This window comes from Lytechinus variegatus, chromosome 3 (genome assembly GCF_018143015.1).
Source record: "Lytechinus variegatus isolate NC3 chromosome 3, Lvar_3.0, whole genome shotgun sequence".
In the NCBI taxonomy this organism is placed as follows: Eukaryota; Metazoa; Echinodermata; class Echinoidea; order Temnopleuroida; family Toxopneustidae; genus Lytechinus; species Lytechinus variegatus.
The window spans coordinates 48,575,922-48,582,167 of record NC_054742.1 but is presented as its reverse complement, the minus strand read 5'-3'; positions in this window follow the sequence as shown (position 1 = coordinate 48,582,167).

Below are 6,246 nucleotides of genomic sequence, written 5' to 3'. Positions count from 1 at the left end.
AAGAAAAGGGTTGGCCATAGGCCGGTCTCCAAAACGAGTACTTAACGTTTTCGTCAATCAATTTTAAATTTTAGGGTCACTGGAATTAAAATCGATTAAGGAACGAATGGGGGACTTGTATCTGCTTGACATGTAGCCCTCTGCGTATTTGATTTAGACAAAAACAGAAGATGATGGCAGGATTACTTAAATTTGATACATGGGGTCAATTTGTTTAGATACAACTGCCTTTCAACTCGTTTACAATCTTTGGTTGATGATGGTAAATTGACTGATGAAATAAATACCTTTTTCTTGAACCTGTACAAAATTTCTACTTGTACACCACTCCTTTAAAATACGTAGGTAAGTAAGAAAATTATTATCAAAGTATTAGGTATAGCCAGCCCTATGTAGGCCAGGCATTATAGGACATTGATAACACTAATCAAACGTGTGACATAAGAGTCATAACTAATATTTTTAATAAACATGTATAACTTAAATTCTAAAACACTCTAAAAATGTTTACCCAATATTGGGTAAAATGGGAACGTGCATGTTGGGTGGGTTAAAGATATTTATTGTAAATTTTACGCAATGTTGCGTTAAAATAGCCAAATATGGGGTAAAAAATACCCAGCAAACATGCATGTTCCCTTTCTACCCAATGTTGGGTAAAATTTTATTCAGTGTTTTTATAGTGCAAAGTTCAAGCGGTATCGGAAAAGGCATGTAAAAATCTCTTTAGAAAACTTAAGACTCGATAGCATTCATATATATCATATCCTTTGGACATTGGCTGTTTGTTGCAATAATCATTAAAAACCAATAACGCAAGGATTTTATTATTCAATGATGTTAATAACGAACAAAATGCACTGTTAAATTTCCTGCATGGTGTATAACACAGAGTTCATTACACAGAAACCTATTTACAAACGAGGCTATCAAATGTTTTTAATTTTGAATGCAATAGTTAAGGTTTGACTGACCACTCCATTTAATTCAGCCATTTTATATAGGCCTGTTAAGGTCAAACGGCTATTCGAGACTCTCGTCGAACAGAGGGAGGCAAACTAAAGAAATTCTCATGAGGTTCTGACCTAAAAGATTGCACTCTTGACCAACAAAATCCGCCACGATTGGCTGGTAATTATTGATACAGGTTTGTAACTGTTTGTTTGCTTTAGGGAGGCAATTCTTCAGGCTTTCTTCGGTCAGTCGATTTCACTTCTTAATAAGAGCTGGGTTGGAGTGGCATCTGTATAAGAATTACACAATCTCTCTAAGATTACACTTTGAGATGATTGAACTGTTTAAGAACGAGGTCAGGTGTACATAAAGGAATGGTTTATTTCTACAGTGATTCTGTTTGTGTTACAGTATTTATATCTATATAAATATATAGAATTTTGCTGTTTATTTTTACTCTGCTTATATCATATTACCCTTGTATAGAATTTTGATAGGGGGTCTATACAAGCTTTGAATATCAGTAGGCCCCTCCAGTTTTTTTCATTTCATTGGTGCGTTTCAACCCTGCATGTGTTATGCAGTTGAATCATCTTTTCATTGTAAAATGATTTATTATGAAAATAATGTACTTTAAGGGTTTGTGGAATATGAATAAATAAATAAATAAAAAGAGCAACTCCCAAATGCCAAATGTTATCATACCCCATGCTACCCAGGATAGACCATTTCCCTTGTTTTTCGTATCCACGAAGTTCCAACTAGTCTATACATGATATAGAACGGGGCATGTCAGGTATTTCTTTTTTTTTTGGGGGGGAGGGGCTATATTGCTCATCGAATGCTATCTCTGTTTAAAGCAAAATAAAAATCTCAAGACATGATATCCCTTAGATGTTTTCGGTAATATCAAACATATAATTTTCGTCCCGGTGTTGCTACCCTGGATGTAATTATCCTCATATATAGCGTAGATGAAATTATTTTCAAGTCAAGAAATTCATTGCCATTTCTTCCGCAAGGTATGCAATGAAAGTGACAGGTTATAATAAAATAGTGGGTGGACCTATAATGAATCCCAACACATCTCCAGAGCAGGAATGTTGGCTTGGTCTGAAAATATTTCTAAAGCACGCTCTGATGGAAGTAAACAAGTTAAACGGATGGATCACTGTCAGGATTCCTTTCTGGCTGACTAGATACCTTGTACATCAAAGCCGGTATATGCATAAAAACAAAAAATTCCATGCAAGATGATAGCTTGAAAAATTGTGGAATTCATGGAAAACAGCAGGATTCAAAATAATGTAACATAAAGATAGGAATTGTTTAACCGGATACTGTTTTAAGATTTTTAAAACCTTTGTATGAAAATACACTTGGACAACAAGTTTCAGAGCACTGCCACCCCGATATCACTGAAAACGTTATTTTTGATGACCTATCACCTATTCAAAAGGGCCCGCTTAAGAATAACTGTATACGAGAAAACACATTTTATAACTTGTTGCTATTTAATGGCATTTCTCCATTTAAATGAGTGATAATATTGCTATAGACTAAAAATTCAAGTATACCACAATGTTCGGGAATAATTTCACAACTTCTTTGTTCTCTGTTCATCCATTCATTCATAATGAAAAACAATTAACTACGAGGCTTTAAGGTTTTTTTTTCACCTTCTCAAAATGAAAGAAAAACAACATGATGAAAACCTTCCATTATGGAAACATATAGTCAGAGATATAATGAGTCCAGGGGCGTCGATCCATTTTTCAGATTGGGGGGGGGCAAAATCATGAATCAATTTTTCAAAGGCGCTCGACCACACAACAGAAACAAACTCACACACACACACACATAATTATGCCTATATATATGTGTGCATATATATATATATATATATATATATATATATATACACACAAACACACACACATATATATATACATATCTCTCCAGCAGATTAATGCGAGCGCGAAGCGCGAGCTGAAAATTTTGATATTTCGATCTGAAAAAAAAAATGAGTTTAAAGAACAAGATATAATATATCCAACAAAAGATTATTGCAAATCGAAGTGGGAGTTCTTTTGAGGTTTAGAACTGAAAACGGGACCATATTCACCTATCCAATCATGGAAAGTATGGGTTTTTGTTACAGAAATGATGCGAGCGCGAAGCGCGAGCTGAAATTTTTTGATATTCAAATCTGAAAAGTGGACATTTTGAGCACGATTTTAGACGAAGAACGAGTTATGTATCTCAATCTCGCTTGCTGATTTCTGTGTAACATTACAATCTTATTTTATTTTTAGCACATGCGAAATTATTGGGGGGGGGGGGGCAAAACGATATGTTTGCCCCCCCAATGTTTTCATTGGTGGGGCGATCGCCCCCCTGCCCCCCCCCCCCATAATCGACGCCTCTGAATGAGTCCCAGAACATAACATATTTTGAGAGTGCCAGATATGGCGCATCGAACAAAGTTTACTTCTTTCTTTTATCTTTTTCCCCCTTGGTCGTGAACAACCCAATACCCCCCCCCCCTCATCTGTACGCCACTGATAAACAACCAAATATTGAAAGGTAGGTCATAACAGAGGGGCAAAATATCTAATCTAAAATGTAGGCTACTGAGTTAGGTTATTGATTGTTTTCTTCAGCTTGGGACTTTTTTTCTGGCAAGTACCATTATAAGCTTTACATCTTAACCCGGCATCGTGGCTCAGTGGTATAGAGCGCACGTCTCATGAACGGGAGGTCATGGGTTCGAGCCCATACCAAAGTCATACAAAATACTTACAAAATGGGACCTTCTGCCTTCCTGCTAGGCGCTCTGCATTTAGGTTGGAGAAGGGTAATTATAACATATTATGTAATGCAGGGCCCGCTGGTAAAGCAGTTTTATAGCTGAAGAGGCTAACCTGCATGGGTAAACAATGATAATAATATTATCATTAATAATAACAATAATAACAGTTACAATAATAAGAATAATAAAACAGTGCCCAAATAAGCCTACACATATCGATTTACATTCGACAAATCTACATGTAGGCCCAAGTCATCTATACAGAAAGCCAATGCTCCGTAATAGGATCTAAACTTCAATCGGTTTGTAGTTACACAATTTCGATTTAAAGTTGACGTTATGATGGATTAGGGGATGCCCTGATCTGATGACAGTCTATAAACCATCAAGAAGTAACCTCTGAATTCCATTCTTAAATGAATTACTGAATATTGATGGCGATGTGCAATACTGAACGTCAGTACAACACTGCTGATGTGTCAGCAAACCCGACAAAAACAGGATCGATGACAGATCGTGTGGGTTACTTGACCGACTGTACTGAAATACCAATTTGCAGTCATCTCGTCGTGGGCTCCTAATTCAACCTCATGAAAGAACAAACCATCAATTCATATAGGGATATATTGATCCATTTGGTCTTTTACGGGAGTATTGAAAGCAAAGAAGGCGAATCATATCTCATATCAGGCCCATATTTTTTCTTCCTATAAAAAGTATTCAAATTTAATGAAACGGTGCATTTTACAGTATTTTTGATTATGGATTTAGTACTTGATCTTATTAGCAAATTAAGTTTTACAATGCAATGTCTAAAAATAAATCTGCAAATTCAAATGTAGGTCTTTTTCAAATTAGGGCAAGAAAATAAATAGTTGAACTTTTCTGACAACTATCAAATATCAAATCAATCTGGTAATATAGGACACTGCTAGTTTTCAACCTTGTCGCTTTTATCATTAATCTTAATAATTCCCTTTCTATTTGTATGATATTTCATCTTCTTTTCTGTTCCTTTTGAACTTCTTTTTAGGCCTACATATCTCAGGTAGGTACTGTTGTGATATTTTTTTTTATTATTATTTATCTCTTGATACTCATCTTCTCTTCTCACTTGATGTTAGTGAAAATATATTTTCGCATCAGAATTTATATGCCTGGAGCACCTGTTTCAAAGGATGGCTAGCATCACACTCGACTAGCCAACAAACTGACCTTCAAATCATATCAATGATGGCCTGAATTCATTTGAACTTTAAGAAAAGAGCACGTTTAATTGTTCAATTGTGTTGCTTCCTGTGCGAATTATAGAGCAATGGAGACAATTAGTTTTTAATAATTCTGCGTGCATTGTATTTACAATAAAAATACATGATTTAGTATTGGGTTCATGGAGCTAAAATGTATATATAGCTCTTCCATAGTCAACACAATTTTATCATCTCGCTGTTTTAAAATAACAGTATTTGATATTTATATTTAATGGGATGGAAAGAATAGCAATGTCGAGGGAGAAACATCCGTACGGATATAATAGATCTCTCACAGAAACAAAAATTAAAACGAAAGTGGAAATATAAGAATTCACGCATGAATCCCTGGAGCACGAATCCTTGGGAACTGGGGCATTATCATCCATTCTCTCTATCGGCAACAAGATCATCTTATTCACTGAAATGAACATTATCAGATTTCCTCTAATTATAAATGTCGAAAAAAATAAGAAGTAATTATAAAATTCTACAAATTATGACAATTATTGTCTTCCAATGAATTGAGCGAATCCAAGATTACAGAACAATTCTTGTAAATTATATAATATTTTATTGTTCCAGTTTTCAAAGACAATTCTTTACTTAAAGATATATTCTTAAAATATTGTGTAAAAATGCTCCATGAGGGTAATTATGTATCCAACTAACATTGGGCATTTCTTTTTGGCATTTTTATTTATCCAGTGTGATGAAAATTTCGCCCATTCTAAAGTAATTACTGCTTATTTTTTAACCTTACTGGACAATATGCTTCCTGCATTGGGTAAAATACTGCCCCAAATTGGTTGGACACATAATTACCCTCGTGCTGGTAAAAGATTTACCCAATATTTTTCACAATGTACATGTAACCTATTTTGATGATATCTAAATACGATAGGGCTAATAAAGGCGAGTACGTCATTTACTTATCGTCTGAAGTAGGTCGATTTTACATCTATAGGCCTACAACCTTTTCGTCATTCAGTGAACTTACATTGAAAAATTTTCAGAATCATTTTTAAAATTAGAAATGTTTGTAATTTAGAAAATAAAAAGCTATCAAATTTCTTATGTTAAATTAACAGTGTGATCTTCTCATAAAAATTGTAAGCCATATAAGGAATGACGGATGCATTGTCAAAATGAGAAGTGAAATTTGAAGAAAAAAAAGACGAGTGTGAACGAGCAGTTAACACATTTCAGACAGGCCTGGCACACTTTATT